Source organism: Desmodus rotundus, chromosome 6 (assembly GCF_022682495.2).
Source record: "Desmodus rotundus isolate HL8 chromosome 6, HLdesRot8A.1, whole genome shotgun sequence".
Lineage (NCBI taxonomy): Eukaryota > Metazoa > Chordata > Mammalia > Chiroptera > Phyllostomidae > Desmodus > Desmodus rotundus.
This window is the reverse complement of record NC_071392.1, coordinates 26,133,664-26,153,912: the sequence shown is the minus strand read 5'-3', so window position 1 is coordinate 26,153,912 and position 20,249 is coordinate 26,133,664. Positions and strand designations below refer to the sequence as shown.

At 40.9% G+C, this 20,249-nt stretch overlaps 1 protein-coding gene and 1 long non-coding RNA gene across 17 annotated transcripts in view; one reads left to right on the top strand and one right to left on the bottom strand.

Moving 5' to 3' along the window:
- Window positions 1-17,914, bottom strand: part of ICA1 (islet cell autoantigen 1) — a 137,684-nt gene extending 119,770 nt beyond the window's left edge. For 3 of the 16 annotated variants that reach the window (XM_053926461.1, XM_053926466.2, XM_053926463.2), the window contains exons 1-2: window positions 17,708-17,913; window positions 1,229-1,341 (exon numbers count right to left, since the gene is read on the bottom strand). The gene's annotated coding sequence lies outside the window, so the exon portion shown is untranslated. Of the gene's footprint in view, window positions 1-1,228; window positions 1,342-17,707 lie in introns of all 16 variants that reach the window. The other 13 variants (XM_053926464.2, XM_053926462.2, XM_053926469.2 and 10 more) reach the window with 6 other exon arrangements.
- LOC123478372 (uncharacterized) lies at window positions 17,035-20,249 on the top strand. Its single transcript, XR_006653556.2, has 3 exons — window positions 17,035-17,190; window positions 18,498-18,562; window positions 19,861-20,249. It is a non-coding gene; the product is annotated as an uncharacterized lncRNA (long non-coding RNA).

The window sequence follows — 20,249 nt, the reverse complement described above, 5'->3', positions numbered from 1 at the left end:
GGCCTGAAGAACAAAAAAACGGGTCAGCTCCAGGGCCAGACCCGCAGTGTGGCTGCCTCACATGCGGAGGGAAGACACATCTGTCAGTGGTTCTAGGCACCGAGTGTTAACAAAATGTTTGTACATTTCTTTTGCTCAAAGTAGTTTTCATCTTTTTTCAGAAGTTTATCTAGTCACTTTCTCTTCTGTCAACGATGGTTTCTACAATTTCCCCTATGTTTGAAGTATAAATGTTAAAACAATTTCAGTAGAAACAGAGAAAAAGATGAAACAATCCCACAGACATAACTATACTTATTATTTTTAAAATATTGATTCCTCAGATCGCTCGCATGACTGAGAGAGAGAGAGATGCCTATGGAGGGTGGGAAGTTAAACTATCTTCCATCCTGTCAAAAGCTAAGCATTAAAGTAATGTAATTTTAATTCGCTTGTATGTTTTTCCCTTCTCTCAGATATCACATAGCTTTTCCTTTCAGAGTTTAAGGCTCTGATTACTTCAGTATTCCATGTAACTTTAAATGGATTCTGTTTCTAGTAGAGTTTTGTGTCTTATACAAATGATTTTTGACATTTCATAAATTCACAAGTAAAAGTAAAACAGGATCATGCTTTAATTCTGTGAGTCAGCAAGTCTTACAAGAAAACCGAATTCTAACCTTATTCAAGGCAGCTAAAAGATAACGGGGTTTGTATTTAAACCCTACACATGTAAGTTATTTTTAAAATTTGAATTTTAAATGATCATTTCATTCACGTTCTGAAATAGCTGAGGTATTATATAGATATTAATTAAGCTTAATGATGCCCTAAACCTATTACAATCACATTCCTAAAGTAAGTATTTTTTTAAAAGATTTTGTTTATTTACTTTTAGAGAGATGGGAAGGGAGGGAGAAAAAGAGGGAGAGAAATACCAGTGCATAGTTGCCTGGACCTGGCCTGCAATCCAGACATGTGCCCTGATTGGGAATCGAACTGGTGACCCTTTGGTTCTTAGCCCACGCTCAATCTATTGAGCTATACCAGCCAGGGCCTAAAGTAAGTATTATTATTTTTTTAGGGAATATTTTTTCCCTCTAATTTTATTGTTTTACAAGTACAGTTCTCTGCCTTTTCCCCCCACCCCAGCCTAACCCCAGCCCTCCCCACCTCCCCTCCCGTTTTCACCCCCCCATTATTGTCCATGTGTCCTTTATAATTGTTCCTACAAACCCTTCCAACATACCTTGTCTCTCAATATGCTGCTCAATATAAAATAAAAGCCGGTGAACCCATGACCATGCCACAAGCTTCTGCCTCCTCCAAGTCACTCCACCTATCTGGCCTTCCTTTGCTGCTCTGTAAAATAGTAGAGTAGGCTAGCTGACATCTAAAATATCAGTCACAAAAACTACCAAGCTGATTGTAGTTACTTTTAAAGATATTTACATATAAGAGAAAGTTTAGAGATGATAAACACATCGTTTTAAAGGTGAGGAAATTGGGGTTACAAAAATGGAGAAAATGTGTCCGAGATCAGGTTAAAGATTGAGTTCATAAGGAGGAACGCTGAAATAGAAACACTAATCACCCCTGGTACTCTCCTCAGTCTCTTCCTCCATTCTAAGAGATGTTTCTCAAAGGAAAATGTCAAACATAGCATCTCATATTCTAAGAAACTAAAAAGGAATAGCCAACATATTCTCCAAAAGGTCTTACTCCTTAACATTAATATTAGTTAAAAATATGTCCCCGCAAAATGAACTGAAAGACAAAATAAACCACACAAAACTAGGATGGCTTACAAGGGGCATAGTCTGTATCTTGCTTGTCCTTCTTTCTTTTAACTAAAGCTCTGCTTGCAAGGAATATTCAAGAGTGAATTTTCTGCTACGAAAAAAAACAACTACTAAAACCCATGTGAAAAGAACAAACCTCAAAGACATCTACAAGAGCAAATAATATAAAATGGATTAGAAGACTGGAAATAAAAAAAGAATAGGTTGTTTTTGCAGAAGAAAAGGTTAATTTAAAAAACTTGCTGTATAAAGTATATCCACCTTTCATTTTATTTAGGTTGGTTTATGTAACTTTCAAATGTCCATTAGAATTTAGCATATGGATTTGAATCTCTAGTAGTTATGGTGGCTTTTTCTCTAAAAGCTTAACCTCAAACAGTGACAAGAAGGACCACCCTATTCAGACAAAGTTCTCAATCAATTTCTGTAAAGAAATATTATACCTTTCAACTGCCAGCACAGAATATTATCAAATGACAGGGATAAATCAAATTATATTGCAAAACTGCATTTTATAATTGGAATCCAATTATAAAACCTGGAAGGCTATATAAACATTATTTTAAAGAATGACACCAACTTTAAAATTGTTTTAGGAGACCAATAATCTCAGATGGTGTTGTGCAATACAGCAGCCAACAACGCATGTGGCTACTGAGCAGCGGACACGTGGCCAGTCTACATCCAGACACGGTTTATGTGTATAACACACACTGCATTTGGAAGACTCAGTACTGCCCACCAAATACAGCTCATTAATCCATATTTTATATTTAGAAAAATTGTATGTATTTTCTGTCGATATATTTATATATTTAAACCTTATATAACTGCATTACTATTTACTTATATATAAATATATACGCAGTCTATTTTATATTTGTTTACATATGTACTTTATATTTTATGTTGAAATATTTTTAATATATTGGGTTAAATAAAATATATTACCTACTTTCACCTGTTTCTTTTTAGTTTTTAAATGTGTATACCAGAACACTTTAAGTTACATCTGTGACTGCCATTATGTTTTCACTGGACAGCTTTGGTCTATGGCATTAAGCAAATCAACAAAGCTAGAAATTAATTCCATAACTAAGGCCACTAATATTCTGTGCAGCTATAAATACCTTTAAACAGTACTTTCTTCCCAGAAACTCTGATAATTATTGTCAGAAATATTGTTACAAAAATAAAATCTCAAATATATACATATACATGTATATACACAAAGATTATATGTGTGTGTGTGTGTATAGCCATTACAAATGACCTACAAAATGCTTGCACTCTACATTTTCATAGTAAGTTGCTTTAAAATGGTCCAACTTTATGTGTATAATGTGCTATTTATTTCAAATCAGATTCATGTGAAGGAGAAATAGATGAATCCTCTACTATAAGACCATCAAATGGGGAAAGACGAGGATAATCTCTCTCCCTCCCTCCACTTCTCCCTGTCTTTTTCTATATAAAAATATATCTACATTTCTCTCTATAAAATATATACCTACATATTCTTTACATAAAAATATGTCTCTACATTCCATTTTGTGTGAACAGAAAGGAAAAAAAAGCTGGGGTGGCAATATTTATATCTGACAAAATAAACTTTATTTTTTAAAAGATTTTATTTATTTATTTTTAGAGAGAGGAGAAGAGAGGAAGAAAGAGAGGGAGAGAAACAACAAGTGTGGTTGCCTTTCATGTGCCCCCCACCAAGGACCCGGCCCACAATCCAAGCATGTACCCTAGACTGGGAATTAAATGTGACCCTTTGGTTCGCAGTCTGGAACTCAATCCACTGAGCCACACCAGTTAGGGCCAACAAAATAAACTTTAAAACAAAGGCTATACAAAAAGACAAACAAAGACACTACATAATGATAAAGGGAACAATCCAACAAGAGGATATAGTCCTTGTAAACAGGTATGCCCTCAACATAGGAGCATCTAAATATATTAAGCAAATCTTGATGGACATAATGGAAGATACTGACAGTAATACGGTCATAGTAGGGGATTTCAACACCCCACTGACGTCAGTGGATGGATGTTCCAGACAGAAGGTCAACAGGGAAACAGTGGCCTTAAATGACACACTAGATCAGATGGACTTACATGATATCTTCACAGCATTGCAGCCCAAAGCAGCAGAATATATATTCTTTTCAAGTGTATGTGGAATGTTTTGTAGGAGAGACCACATGTTAGGAGACAAGTCTCAATAAATTTAAGAAGACTAAAATCATATCAGGCTCTTTCTCCAAGCATAATGGTATGAAAGTAGAAATTAATCACAAGAAAAAAACTGAAAAATACACAAAGACATGGAAGCTAAATAACATGTTAGTAAACAGTGAATGGGTTAACAATGAGATCAAGGAAGAAATTAAAAGATACCTTAAAACAAATGAAAATGAGAACTCAAAAACCCAAAATTCATGGGACACAGCAAAAGTAGTCCTAAGAGGGAAATTCATAGCATTACAAGCCCATCTCAAGAAACAAGAAAAATCTCAAATGAACAATCTAATTTTATAGCTAAAGGAAATAGAAAAAGAACAACACAGCTCAAAGTGAGAAGAATGATGTAATAAAGACCAAAGCAGAAATAAACAAGAGTCTAAAAAAATAATACAAAAGATCAATAAAACCAAGAACTGATTCTTTGAAAAGATAAACAAGATTGACAGACCCTTAACTAGACTCATCAAGGAAACAAGAGAGAAGACCCAAATAAATAAAATCTGAAATGAAAGAAGAGAAGTAGCAACTGACACCAAAGAAATACAAAGCATTGTAAGAAAATGTTATGAATGACTATATGTCAATAAATTGGACACTCCAGACGAAATAGATAAATTCCTAGAAACATAAAATCTTCCAAAAGTGAGTCAGGAAAAATCAGATAATCTGAATAGAGAGAATACCACTAGTGAAATTGAGCACTAATCAAAAAACTCCCAACAAACAAAAGTACTGGACTGGATGGAGTCTCAGGTGAGTTTTACCAAAAAGTGAAAGAACTAACATCTATCCTTCTCAAATGATTATTAAAATTCCAAGAGGAGGGAAAACTCCCAAGCTTGTTTTATGAGGCCAGTATTACCTTAATTCTAAAACCCAATAAAGGCACTACAAAAAAAGAAAATTATAGGCCAATATCCCTGAGGAACACAGATGCTAAAATCTTCACAAAATATTAGCAAACCGAATACAGCAATACATCAAAAAGATCATACACCATGATCAGGTGGGATTTATTCCAGGGATGGAAGGTTGGTACAATATCCACAACTCAATAAACGTGATACACCACATAGACAAATGAAGGCTAAAAACCATATGATCATGTCAATGATGCAGAAAAAACATTTGCTAAAATCCAGCACCCATTTATGATAAAAACTCTCACCAAAGTAGAAATAGAGGGAACATACCTAAATGCAATAAAGGCCATACATGACAAATGCACAGTCAACATTATATTCAATGGGCAAAACTACAAGAGTTTCCCTTACGATTGGGAACAAGACAGGGATGTCTGCTTTCACCACTCTTATCAACATGGTACTGGAAGTCCAAGACACAGCAATCAAACAAGAAGAAGAAATAAAAGGCACCCAAATTGGAAAGAAGGAAGTAAAACTGTCATTACTTGCAGATGACATGATACTATATATAGACAACTCTAAAGATACAAAAAAAAAAACCCATTAGAAGAGATAAATGAATGCAGTGAAGTAGGAGGATATAAAATAAATATCCAGAAACAAGTTGTATTTTGATACTCCAATAATGAACTATCTCAAAGAGAAACTAAGAAAATAATCCCAACCCACACTTCTGATCAAGATGGAGGCATAGGTAGACATGCTTCACCTCCTTGCTCAAACACAGAGAGAATTACAACTAAACCTCTAAACAAGTAACACCCAGAACTGTGAGAAAATTGAACTGTATGGAAGTTTGACAACCAAGCCACATTCATCCAGACAGGTAGGAGGGGTGAAGACATGAAGAAGGGCAGAGAGGTGAGGAGATGCATTGTGGCACAGAGAGGCAGTTGGGTGGGGGGAAGGGTGGTCCCACATTCACATGTTGTGGATAAAAATCTGGAGGGATAGCTTGGGAGCAAGCAATCTCAGCCCTAGGCCAGATCACACAGCCCAAGATTCCAGCACCATGAAGATAACCCCCCATAACTTCTGGCTATAAAAACCAGTGGGGTTTGAGGCAGCAGAAGAAACAGCCACATTTTCAGGAACTCTGCTTAAAGGGCCAAACAGTCTTAGAACATATGCAAACCCAGCCACTCTAGGATTTACCCACTAGGGCAATAGGTGGAAGGGCACCAGCATATGGGGAATGGGTAAAGTCATTGGGCAAACCTCCAGAAGCCAGGCAGCAGCACTGTCCCCTTTTTAAGCCTTCTCCCCACACAGAGCACCAAAGCAGTAAAGCAGGTTGCTCTGCCCAGGCGATTACCTAGGTTCTGCCCCATACAATTTACAAGTGCCTTTTCTGCAACAGGCCACACTACTAAGACAGGGAGTAAAAGCAGCTCTACCTAATACACAGAAACAAACACAGGGAGGCTGCCAAATCGAGGAGACAAAGAAATATGGACCAAATGAAAGAACAGAATAAAACCCCAGAAAAAGAACTAAACAAAATAGAGATAACCAACCTATCAGATACAGAGTTCAAAACACTGGTGATCAGGATGCTCAAAGAACTCATTGGATACAGAAACAACATAAAGGAAGAAGTGAAGGTTACACTGAGTAAAATTTAAAAAAATCCACAGGGAACCAACAGTGAAGGGGACGAGGCCAGGATTCAAATCAATGATTTGGAACATAAGAAAGAAATAAGTATTCAACCAGAACAGCAAGAAGAAACAAGAATTCAAAAAAAAAAAATGAGGAGAGAATAAGAAACCTCTGGGACATCTCCAAATGTCCCAACATCTGAATCATCAGGATGCTAGAAGGAGAAGAGGAAGAGCAAGCAATTGAAAACTTACTTGAAAAAATAGTGAAAGAAAACTTCCCTAATTTGGTGAAGGAAATAGATATACATAGAGTCCCATACAAGTTGGGCCCGAAGAGGACCACACCAAGGTACATCATAATCAAAATGAGAAGGGTTAAAGATAAAGAGAGAATCTGAAATGCAGCAAGAGAAAGGAAAAGAGTTACCTGCAAAAGAGTTCCCAAAAGACTATCAGCTGATTTCTCAAAAGAAACTTTGCAGGCAAGAAGGGAATAGCAAGAAGTATTAAAAGTGATGAAAAGCAAGGACCTACAACCTAGATTACTCTATCCAGCAAAGCTATCATTTAGAATGGAAGGGCAGATAAAGTACTTCCCAAACTATGAACATATCTCCTGAGGCAGAGAAACGAGAAAAAAACTAAATCAGACTATATCAAACTAAAAAGTCCCCAGACAAGGTAAAGCTAAAGGAGTTCATCATTAAAGGGACTTATTTAAGAAAAAAGAAGATCAAAACTATGAACATTAATGGCAACAAATTCACAACTATCAACAACTGAACCTAAAAACACAAACTAAACAAACAACCAGAACAGGAACAGACTCATAGATATAGAGATCCCTTGGAAGGTTATCAGCTGGGAGGGGAATGGGGGAAAAGGTACAGGGACTAAGAAGCATAACTGGAAGGTACAAAATAGACAAGGGATGTTAAGAATAGTATAGGAAATGGAGAAGCCAAAGAACTTACATGCACAACCCATGGGTATGAACTAAGGGCAGGATTGCTGGAGAGAACAGGGGTACTGGATGGAGGGAGGCAAAGGGGGAATAAGTGGGACAACTGTAATAGCATAATCAATAAAATACATTTAAAAAATAAAGAAAACAATCCCATTCACAATTGCATAAAAAAATAAAATAAAATAAAATACCTAGAAATAAATTTAACCAAGGATGTAAAAGACCTGTACTCCTAAAATTATAAGACACTGAAAAAAGAAATTTAGGAAGGTACAAATAAATGGGAGCATATAACGTGTTCATGATTAGGAAGAATTAACATCACTAAAATGTCCATTCTACCCAAAGCAATCTATAGATTCAACACAATTCCTATAAATACACCAATGGCATATTTCACAGAACTAGAACAAATACTCCAAAAATTTATATGGAACCACAAAAGATCCCAAATAGCCAAAGCAATCTTGAGAAAGAAGAACAAAGTTGAAGGAATCACACTACCTGAAATCAAACTATTACAAGGTCATAGTAATCAAAACAGCATAGTCCTGGCATAAAAAGAGACATATAAATCAATGGAATAGAATATAAAGCCCAGAAATAAATCCATGCCTTTAAGATTAATTAATATTTGACACAGTAGGCAAGGATGTACAATGGGGTAAAGATAGTCTATTCAATAAACAGTGTTGAGAAAATTGAACAGATACATGCAAAAAATAAAACTAGACCACTTTCTTACATCATACACAAGAATAAAGTCAAAATGATCAAAGACTTAAATGTTAGACTTAAACCATTAAAATCCTAGAAGAAAACATAGGCAGTAAAATCTCATATTGCTCATAGAAATATTTTTTTCTGATATATCTCCTGAGGCAGAGAAATAAGGAAAAACTAAATCAGACTACATCAAACTAAAACATTTTACATAGTGAAGGAAACCACAAAATGAAAAGACAATGCACTTGATGGGAAAACATTTGTCAATGATACATCTGATAAGGAGTTAATATTCAAAATTTAAAGAACTTATAAAACTCAACACCAAAAAATAATCCAATTAAGAAATGGACAAAAGACTTGAACAGATACTTCTCCAAGGAGGACATACAAAGGTCCCAGAGACATATGAAAAGATGCTCAGCATCAGTAGCCATCAGAGAGACGCAAATTAAAACCACAATGAGATACCACCTCACACCAGTGAGAATGGCCATCATAAACAAATCAACAAACAACAAGTGTTGGAGGGGATGTGGAGAAAAGGGAACCCTCATGCACTGTTGGTGGGAATATGGACTGGTACAGCCACTGTGAAAAGCAGTATGGAAATACCTCAAAAGTCAAAAATGGAGATGCCTTATGACCCAGCCATTCCACTTCTGGGAATATATGTGAAGAAACCCAAAACACTGATTCAAAAGAATATATGCATCCCTATGTTTATTGCACCATTATTTATAATAGCCAAGATTTGGAAGCAGCCTGAGTGTCCATCAGTAGATAAGTAGGTAAAAAAAGCTGTGGTACATTTACATACTAGAATACTACCCAGTCATAAAAAAGAAGGAAATTTTACTTTTTGCAACAGCATGGATGGACCTGGAGAGTATTATGCTAAGTGAAATAAGCCAGTTAGAAAAAGACAATTACCACATGATTTCACTTATATGTGGAATCTAATGACACAAAATCAACTAACAAAACAGACTCACAGATACAGAGAATAGACTGAAAGCTGTCACAGGGGAGGGGGGTGAAAAAGGTGATAGATTAAGCAAAAAACAAAAAAATTAAAGAAAAATTTAAAATTAAACAAAAAACTCATAGACGCAGACAACAGTATGATGATTACCAGAGGGAAGGGAAGAGTAAGGGGGAGGTGGAAGAGGGTAAAGGGGGATAAATGGTGCTGGAAGGAGACTTGACTTGGGGTGGTGAACACAGTACAATATGCGGATGATGTATTTCAGAACTGTACATCTGAAACCAACATAACTTTATTAACCAATGTCACCCCAATAATTTCAATAGAAACATATATACCACAAATATAAAATACATAAATTCTATTATATAATTTATATGCAAATATACAGAAGTAAATGAATGGTTAATAATATTACAGGTGTACATGAATATACTCCATGAAATTACACATTTATCATAATGTCAACAATCAGACCAATTAGGGAGACACTAATGTTTACAAGGTTCTTCTTCTTTAACATTAAATTCATAATAAAGCATCTTAACGAGATGATCAAGTAATTTCTTTATGTCTCCACAGGATCACTCAGAGCTTGGAGAGAATTTATAGATCATTTAGTCTAATCTCTTTTCAAAGAGCAGGGAACTGAGGCCTGGGACTGAAAATTTCCCAAGGTGCATAGTGAGTCTTTTTCATTGGTATTACATTCCTGAAGCACACAGACACCAACATGAGGTTCATCAAATGTCTCTGTTGTACACAGCTCCTTGCTCTGGAAATGGCGTGGACTCAAGGACTCCCCTTGGTAAACTTGTGGTCACTAAATCATGTTTGAGTTTGGGCTGGCTTAAGAGCAAGGGATGAGGGCGGCCAAGGCAGGAGAGGGAGAAGCAAAAAGAGGACATTAAAATAAAAGTCAGCAGCAAAGGGAAGCAGACAACAAGAGAAAGCACTGTATTTTCATGTACCCCCACTGACAGAGCCACCTTGTCTATCTCTACTGGGTCATGAGTTGGTGTTATGTGAGAACTCATAAAAGATCCCTTTTCCAGGTTCCCTTTACTTTCTCAGGAAAGAACCTTACAGGATTAAATAGCAGCCTGCTGCAGTGAATAGGGCAGAGGACTGGTTTTTTTGATGGGGATCAGGAAAGACAGGGCCATTGGGCGTATACCTGGCAGGGTACACGGAGTAAGTAGGAAGTAGCCCAAAGGCCCAGAGCTCCAGGTCAGCAGTGCAGAGAGAAGCAGGAAGCAGAAAGGGGGAGTGGTTTGGCACCACTGCAAAGTTTACCCACTTCACAAAGATGCCCTTGGCAACACCGAGGAACGAGCAGCAGGTGGAAGAAAACTCCCCAGGGTGAGGATGATCAGTCTCCCTCCCCGTGCCCTTCAGGGAATAATGACCATTGGCATTGCACTGGGCACCTGCTCTCACAGCTTCCACTCCTTTGCACCACTGCTCACTTCTTCGGAACTTTCCAGCACCATGACTATAACCACTGCTATTCACTTCTTTCTCTCCACAAGGGATAGACCTCACCACCCTGCCCCTTTCCACCTTTAGTCCAACCATCATCCCTTCTCTTTCAAGTTAACCAACCTCCCTTCCTGCCCTGAACCCACATTCTTCCACCTCTTTCTTCCTCTAGTTACCATCTTCCTCCTTCACTCTGCAGTTTTGAGCCCACACAGCCTGGATCCTTTCCCCGCCATACCAAACAAAGTTTCTCAGTCTATGCCCAACTCAAGCGCTGAGCTCACCTGACCTTTAACTGAGCTTCCCTCCCTTGATTTCTCGGGAAACACTATCTACACTTTTGCTAGCTTTTCTATTTCCTTTGTTAGCTCCTCTTCCTCTGTACCTACAGCTCAAATATCAGTGATCTATAAGGTTCCAAACTTGATTGTCTTCTATTACACTTCACTTGCTCTCTAGGTGATTTAATCCACTTCTGTGGCTTCAACCAACAGCTGCATGCCACTGCCTTCCAGAATCGAACACCCCCCCAGAGATGACAGTAAGGAGGTGGAAAGGCCGATCTGATGCTCTGGAGATTTCCTTCCTGTAATCTTCAACTGGATATCCCATTGGTATTTCAAATTCAGCACATCTAAAACTAAACTTATCTCCCTCTGTCTCTACCCCCGCATTGATCTGCTTCCTGCGGCCCCTACGTTAATTACCAGCATGACACCCACTGAGTGGCCCAGGTTGAAAACTTGACTTCTCTCTCATATTTTGCAGCCAGTCTCCAAGTTCTCTGCATTCTACCTCCTAAAAAGCTACTAGCTACATCCTCTCCTTTCTATACTCACATCCAGGACTTGGTCTAGGCCTTCAGAGGTAACATCCCTGTATCTGCCTACTCCAATCTTTTACACCACAGTCTTAGCTATTACTATAATATGCAAATCTAATTATACCACCCTCCCACCAGAGAAAATTCCAAACTTCTTGGCAAAAAACCCAAGCCTCTTCACATTCTGGCTCCCTTTCCAAAAATACGTTGCTATCCCTCACACAGAACTATTCCTCTGGTCATTTCAGAGTGCTGAAGCCTTCGTTTATACACTGTGCCACTTGCAAAGTTTCCTTCCACTTGAAATGCCCTCCCCTCTTTTATCCAGTTGGCCAACTTACACCTTACTGCAAGACTCTCCTCAAATGTCACCTCCTCCACGAAGCCTTCCCCTACACAACATCCACCCTGCCACCCCTCAGGGGCCTTGCACTCCTGCCCTCACCACTGAAGAATTAACTGCCCCATGCTGGTGGTACCCTGCACACCCATTACTCTCCTGCAATGAGCTAATTACATCTTCATCTCCTGCACCAGACTGCAAGTCCCCTGAAGACAGGCGCCCTAACTGGGTCATCTTTGCCTTTGTAAAGTATATGGTTGTCTAACCACTATGCTATACACTGAAATTAGTACAAAATAATACACAGAACTATTCTGTATATTTCCACAGAATGGAAACTGTAATTGAAAAATAAAGTTATTACCAAAAAGGAAAAGAAAAGCTTAGAAAAGTGAAGTAGTTTGGCCATAGCCAACAACTAGTAAATTCAGATGTGTTTTTGACTCCTGAGCTCCTGTTTTTAACCACTCTTTTCTACCACTGGATGAAAGAGATGGATAATGGACTCTATTTCTAAAAAAAAACCCAACCTCTCCTAATCATAGGCTCGGGCCCTGTGTTAGTCCCAAATCCATTACTGCAGTGGTGCTTGCGCACAGCAAAACCTTGTTGGACTTCTGGTGGCTGTCAGGGTTCCTCCCTACAAGGAACCCATTTATCACAATTAGCTCCTTGGACTCTGGCTTCGGATGCACTCCCCCAGAAACATGCAGAGAAGGCTAGATTTCCCCTAAGTACCTTTAGGTTTCATGTACTGGTGTCCATGCCCTATTCTGGGAACAGAGAATAGGATGTGAGAGATGATGGAAAGTAATGGAAGAGATTTTTAATGTGTGCTCTGGGAAAGTAGCCGCAATACTTTACAGTCACTCCTCGCACAAGTACTCTCACCACCTAGACTGAGAGTGCCTTCCCACACTAGACCTAGAGTCTCGGGGCTAACGATGTACCATTGTCAATATAATCAATGGTCCATCACTGAACACATGTACCTCGTGTTTCCCACCGCACAGTATTGTATTGCATTCCGTTGTCTTTTTCGGTCTCTTTCTTTTAATTTTATGTATTTTCTGTTAAATGTATTCTAAAATTGACCTCTTTAATTTCTCTAATTCTAATGACAATTCTGGTCCCGTATTTTCCACTAAGACCTCCACCACCACCACCATAACTATTCAGCAAATAATTGAAATCAATCCAGTACTTACCCTGATTATTACACTTAAAGTCTCAAATCACAGATGATAAACTTACCCAAGATCACTCAGCTAGTAAGAGACACACACGCACACGAGGACTCCTTTCCAGTATTCTCTCCCTTTGCACTTCTGGATACCCTGTTGAGAACTCTTCCTCTCCATTCCCAACCTTTTTCACCTGCCAAATTCCTATTGGTCCTTTAAGGCTCAGCTCAACGATCCCCTCTTCCATGAACCTTCTCAGGTTTTCTCTCTTCTCTCTCCCACCTGGCTGGCAGGCCTGGGCATCATCCCTCTATGTTCTTGCTAAAACATGATTGTCAGCTGACTTCTCTATTTCTCCCTTACCAGGCTCTAGGCTCCTGCTGAGCAGGGTAGGGTCAGGATCTTATCTTGGGACCCACGCATGGCATAGACCCAACAAATGCTTGCTGAAAACTCAGTAGTGACCTCACTTGTCTGATTTGGTCAAAGGCCCAGTGAATGATGTCCTCTGACTTAGCAGGAGAGACTTCTCATCATGAGCAATGCCATTTCCTCAGATTCCCATGAACGTTCTCTCTCACTAGGTTTCCACTGGGCTGAGGAGTTACCATTAGTTGAGAAACAAACACTTTCAGACACTGAGCTGTATGCTTTGTGCGCGTTACGCTTATCCTGGTAACACTGCCAAGGAAACATCATCTTCATTTTATGGATGAAGCTGAAAATCAGTTATCCTAAGGAACTGGTCTACAGCCACACAGAAGGAAGCTTAAAAGCACGTGTTAAATGCCCTATTATGTACAGTCGTCCCTGTCCTGGTGGGATTCATTAATATTTAAAACGACACACACACACACAGAGTGCATGTATTTGGATGTTGAAGTAGTGAATGCAGAGTCAACCAGGATTGACAGAGGCTCAAGGTACTTCTACCACACACATTATCCAGGACATCATGGAGGTGGTCTTAATTTTTTTTCCATCAGATAGTGATTATAATACCTACCTACCTTAAAGGGGGCATAATATGTCCCTTTGTCAAGGAAAGAGGGCACTGGCCCACTTTAGAGTGCTGTGTTGGATAAAGAATTTGGTGCAGTGTTTCCTGAAGAACATGGAAGGACCCTGGATGCCAGAGCCACTTGAGGTATTAACAGGAGATGGGAGAAGCCAGGCTGGGAATCCGCATTTAACAAGCCCTCAAATGATTCCACTGGACAGAAAAGTTTGATAAATGCCAGGTCAGAACAATGCCCCTCAAACTTTAATGTACACGTGGCTCACTCCGGGATCTTGTTAAAATGCAGATTCAAATTCAGTGAGCCCTGGGGGCTGGGTTGAGATTCTGCAGGTCTAGCCACCTCCAAGGGGAAGCCACTGTTGCTGGTCTATAGGTCACACCTGAGTGGCAGGGATGTGGAAGATCTTTCCCCATGGGAACAAATTAGCTTTGCTTTGTTTCTGGACCACCGATTGCATCCCCCAACTTCTGAAGTATTCTAGAAAGCCCAAACTCTCAGTAATGGTACATCACCTGAACTACTGAAAACCAAACTGGAACACCTGCCCTCTCACTAGGGGAAAGGAGTAGCATCTTTTCAGATACAAATAGCACCTATGTTTAGCATGTGGAAGAATAATTTACTGCTACTACTTGAGTCCTAGTTACTATGTAAAGCATTTTCTATATGTGTAAAAATGAACAGAAACCTCATTTAGAAAACTCTCACACATGTCATTCAAGAACCCCACTGACCCCAACAGAAGGAGACATGCCTTGCATCTCTGACAGGAGGTGATACTAGTTTATTACCTCAGCAGCAGAAGAAAAACAGTCTTCCTCGCCCAATAACAGTTCAGCCAATGGGAGACTGCCACAGCTCAGCCAATGAAAAGTCACTATACTTCCAGCTTTCAATTTCCTCCAAGTCTATAAAAGAGCATTCCTCTCCTTTGTTTCCCTGGATTAACAAGTGGTTCACCATTAGACCACATGTCCTGAATTGCAATTCTTTGCTGTTCAGGAATAAACCGATTTTTCTGGAGAAAAAGCTGGCTATTTGTTAAAGGTCAACATGTACTATGTCTACTCCCCACCAGAACTCTACAAGGTGTATATTCTTGCTCTGTAGGTATGGAAATGATGGTGTAGAGAGCTTAAGGGCACATGGCTGGTTAGCTGTAGCAGCTGGGCTTCCAACCCTGCTCCATTGGGATCCATGGCCTGTGTGCCCTCTGTACACCCTCCATGCCGATAAATGTGATGGTGTGTGTGTGTGTGTGTGTGTGTGAGGGGGAAGTTCGTCGGGGGAAAAGTTTATCCTATATCAGTCTTTGAGTGTCAAGCTCAGTTGAGGCAGATTCTAGAGAGAGGTGAGGCTGGGAATGAAGTTAATTAATTAGTGACCTATGTTATCTAATGAACAAAAACATGCAGATAGTGAACGGGTCCATGGTCCCCATAAATCTGACCATGCAGATGGAGTAAAAATTACCCTAGCGACCAGTGCACTGATCCTATATATTGCCACCCAGGCTTCTAGCTATGAAGCTCAACTGGTGAAGAAGAAAAACTCTTCCTGATCCAAGTGGCCTATTAACTTCCCTGCCTTCTCCTGCATGAGGAGGGGTCTGTAACCTGAGAGTTCATGACCTGTCATTCACTTCACAGTGGCCACACCTCCCTGTCTCCGATAACACTGCCTGCACCTGAAAAAGCATACTGTTTAGTCAAACATGTTGAAGACACAGCAATATATAAGCTTTTCCCTTGGGTACCAAAATGTGTATCTTTCACACAGCTGACGTGGAGAGAGAAATGCTCAGAGCAAGATAAAGATGCTCAGAGAAAGCAATCAGGTAGATACTCATGTGTACCCAACAGGGGGAAGACAGCTATAAAATGCACTGTCCAGGCATTTCCCATCCAGTGTCTTTAGCATTTAATGACCTGTGGGCGAAGTATCCACAGGCAGTGTTTCTAGCCTCAGGTTTCGTCACTATTATAATTTGTACTCAATAGCTTCACCATCATTTTCTAAAGATCTTTTCATTTTTAATATACACAGCACAAGTATTTACCTATATAATACACAAAAAAGATACATTTAGAAAGCCACATCTTCTGCAATTAAATATATAAGCACATGATGGTCTAAAACCAGTGACAATGGAACTACTAAGAATACAAGTGGGTTTTGCCCCTATGGTTTGCTCTACACATGATGTTTCAAAACTAAAACCTAACAAGAAACTCGTTTGAAAACCCACTTAAAAGTATGTTTAGAATGTGGGTATTTTAAACAGAAGGTAAGAAGGTAAGAAACTAAGCCTGGAGCATTAATTTCAAACCAATAAGTATTCCCCCATTTCACTTCCCGACCCCCCAGGAACAGTATCGATCTCAGGAAATCTAAACTAAATGTCGACAGGAGCCAATTTGAGATTTCTCTGGATACACTTCACTGAAATGTTTGGAAACGAACATGTTTGTAGTGAGTCATAATTTATAGAGCCTTAATGGCTAATGACCTCTGTACCTTGCTTCCTACATTCAATATCATTCTCAAACCAGCTGGTGCTGTGTTTTCCCAGGCCCTGATCATTTTTATAAAGTTACCAGATCTCGGTTACTAAGGCTGCTACCCAGCACCCTTTCTAATGCTGATTTTTCATGCTATGTAAACACAGGGAAACCTGATTCTCTTTCTAAACTAGGACTCTCCCCAACCAGGCAGTTAACGCTAGTGAAAGACGCAGTACTTTTAAGACCCTCTCTTCCCCGCCCTCCACGCCCCCCCCCCCCCCGCCCGCGAAAAGCTGAGGGGCCTAGGGAGCACTCCAGGTAAAAAGACGGTGTGGAAGATTAATGGGGAGTCGTTCTGTATAACAGCAGGCATAATAACAGGATATGTTCGTTTCTAGAGGAAGCAGGAGCTGCAATAGCCCCGGGTCAGGAAAGGAGGCGTCAGCAACACCCAAAGGAAACGGGCGCGTCAGGGTTTGCAGAGATCTGGCCTGCTTAGGGTCTCTTGCTCCAATCAGGTCCGAGGCTAGTGACCACCTCCTTCGCTGGGAACCAAGCTCGGGCCTTTCGGCACTAGTGGTTATAAAGAGGTACCCATCTGCTCCCTGCCACCTCCGCCAAGGATGGGCAATGGGGTGGAGAGAAAAAGCAAACACCACGCGCCGCGGCAGGTGAACTTGTCAACAAGTCAGCCCCGGTCGCAAGGACCTTGAGGTCCTGGGGCCGGAGTCGCTGGGGGATTAGGCAAGAGTGGGTGATGTGGGCTGGCGTGGGTCGGGGTGCTTGGGCGCTGGAGAGAGAGATGGGGCCGGAGCCCCGAACGCTTTCCTCCGGCTCCCCCGGGGCTGACGCACGCTCTCTTGGCGCGCGCATCTGCCAGACCTTCCCAGGCCCGAGGGAGCAGGCGGGGGAGGGTAAGGGGCTTCGGAGGTTCCCACTCGGGGATCAGTGGTAGGAGGAGGCGACCCGCCTGTCACACGCCGCCCGCGGAGAGCAGAATTGGCAATCCCAGGCTGGCGCCCCCGATCGCCCTGGCTGCAGGGCGATTCCCGCTAGAGCCTGCAGCCCGCCCGGTGCACCCCCACCCGGGCCCCGGAGGGCAGGTACCTCGGGCCCCGGCCCCCAGGAGCCTCCCGGCAGCGGTCCGAGCGTCCCTCCAGCTCCCTCAACCGACGTCAGCGTCAGCAGAAGGCAAGGGAAAGGGGCGGGGGAGCGCAGGAACCTGTCCTTCCTGCGGTGGCGGCCGCCAGCCGGAATAGCAACCCGCAGATCCCGCGCGCGCCCCAGCGCAGCGCAGCGGCGGGGGCGAGCGGGCGCCGGCAGTCCGGGCACCGCCACCGCCCTCTTTCCCTACCTCTCCCTTTTCGAGAACCCTCCAGGCAGAACCTCGGGATCTGGATGAGGGAGGGGGCTATGGCCTCACTTTGTTTGGGGCGGGTCCGGGACGGGGCGAGTGAGTCTCCCACTCTCAACTCCCTGGGGTCTTTCCTCCACTCCCACCACCTGGGGAATCCCCTGCTCCGCTGGCCGCCCGGGAGACCCCGCCCCTGCTCTCCCGCGGGTGTTCCACGTATCCATAGCTTCTGCGTCACAATAACCTGGCCGACAGGTGGGAGCGTAGTAAAGGCTTCCCACTGTGCCCTGTGTAGGGCATGCTACCTGCTTCCACTATAGATTTTTGTGGCTTTAGGGAACAGGAGATTTCATGACTTCAGTGCCAAGAAAAGTTACAGAGGCCTGCACCTGTCAATCAAGTTTGGGCTTGAAAGAAAAAGGCTGGGGGGTGGGGAGGAGCTGTATGTATATTTTTTTTTCATTCCCATATAGTCACATATCTTTTATACTTGAGTTATTGATGCTTATAGTAATTTCATCTTCTCTTATCCTTTGTCATCAGGAAAAAATCAAACCATGTTTTCAGGGTACCCTGTAGTGATCACGTGAAGAAAAGGGCTGGAATAGGTAATTCCCAAAATTATCTACGCTGAAAAGCAATCCCAATGTGCTATGACTCAATCCCTGGTTATGGTCTATACTTGTTAAAAAGTTTATTGAGTAGTCACTTATTGAAACAATTTAACAGGATGGAAGGAAAGATGGTTGTTGAATAAGGATGCAAACATTTGAAATCCACAGCTAACATGAACGGGCTGCTCATTATGTGCCAGGCACATATGCTATATACTTTACATGTAATCCTTACAGCAACCCAACAGTGCAGATAAAATTGTTATTCCCGTTTTACAAATGCAAACGCTACCCAGCGTGCCAGAAAGGCATTCAGCAATAGGATATCGAGGAGAAATTTGCATCCAGGATTGTCTGAACCAAGAGATTTAGCTAATCTCAAGATAGAAATATGGCCGACCCAAATGGATAGCGAAACTATATAGGAGAAGATGTTGTCATTTTAATAGAAAGGTAATAAGATAGTACAGCTCTAGAAATATATATAACCTATAAAGTCAACATTATTCTTTGGATATATTCTTTGGGGGTTCTGTTAATCATTGATAGGTTTGAGCCTGTCTCAGAATGGCACAAAATATGGAGCTCAGCGAGGTCCTTAATAAATGTTTGTAAATAAATAATGAAATGGTATAAAAATAGCAAATTACTGAAAATCTGAGATTCAGGAGAAATTTTTGGAGAGAAACACATTGTTTCTATATCTGGCTTTTATAAGGTGCATTCAAACTGACCTATTAACAACACAAGCTAAATGATTTTCCTGTTTTAAGAAGGAAAAGGTGTGTGGGGGCGGGGGAGGAGCCAAATCTTAACATGAGGGGAAAAAAGGCCTTCCTTGCAAAAGAAACATGATTAAGATATTTGTTTTTAAATATTTGATTCCAAGAACCATTAACTTATGCATAAAACATATTATGAGTTTGAAAAAATGAGGTTTCTACAAAACAGAATGAGGTGCTCGTTCTCACACAGTAGGTCGTCAACAAATGTCGGTCGAATGTATCAGTCAGTTAATTAAAACATTGAGCGAGAAATCAATCACAAAATTTCCTGACTATCATGTTCTCCTCTCCACCATTGGCGGTGTACTAGTTTCAGGAAAAGTATTAGAAACCTATTTATGAAAGACAGGCTTTGTGGTAGATATTTACACTTGTTACGAAAGCCAGTAGAATGGCAGGTTGTGTGTTCACAAAATACGGATAAGTGGAACGCAAGCATTAGGGGAAGTGGGCAAAAAGGCTAATTTATATAACGAATGACTCAGGTTTCCTTTCACTTTCCCAAAGATCAAGGTGAAAACCTGGGCTGCAGAGTCTAACAACCTGCCATGGAAGCTGAAAGTGGCTTCAAAACCACGTCTAAAGGTGAACAGGTGCGAGACACAAAGGTGCTGAAATTCCTAAGGCTCCCAGAGAGCTTAAGATAAGGCTTTAAATAACTTTTCATCATTATTAATGCTGTCCTAAAATCTAGGATAATATTTGAGGGAGAAAATACTAAGTTTGTGCTTATTCTATGTAAACCACAATGAGTGCGTTTCTTCCCATTTCAAAAATTGCGCCACTGATAGCACTTCTGTTCGCGCCTGGGTATCAGGTGGTGGTTTCATTCCTGCAGGGCACCCACAAGGTGCTAGGGAGAACTGAAACCATTTCTAAGAAGTGAATGGCTATTG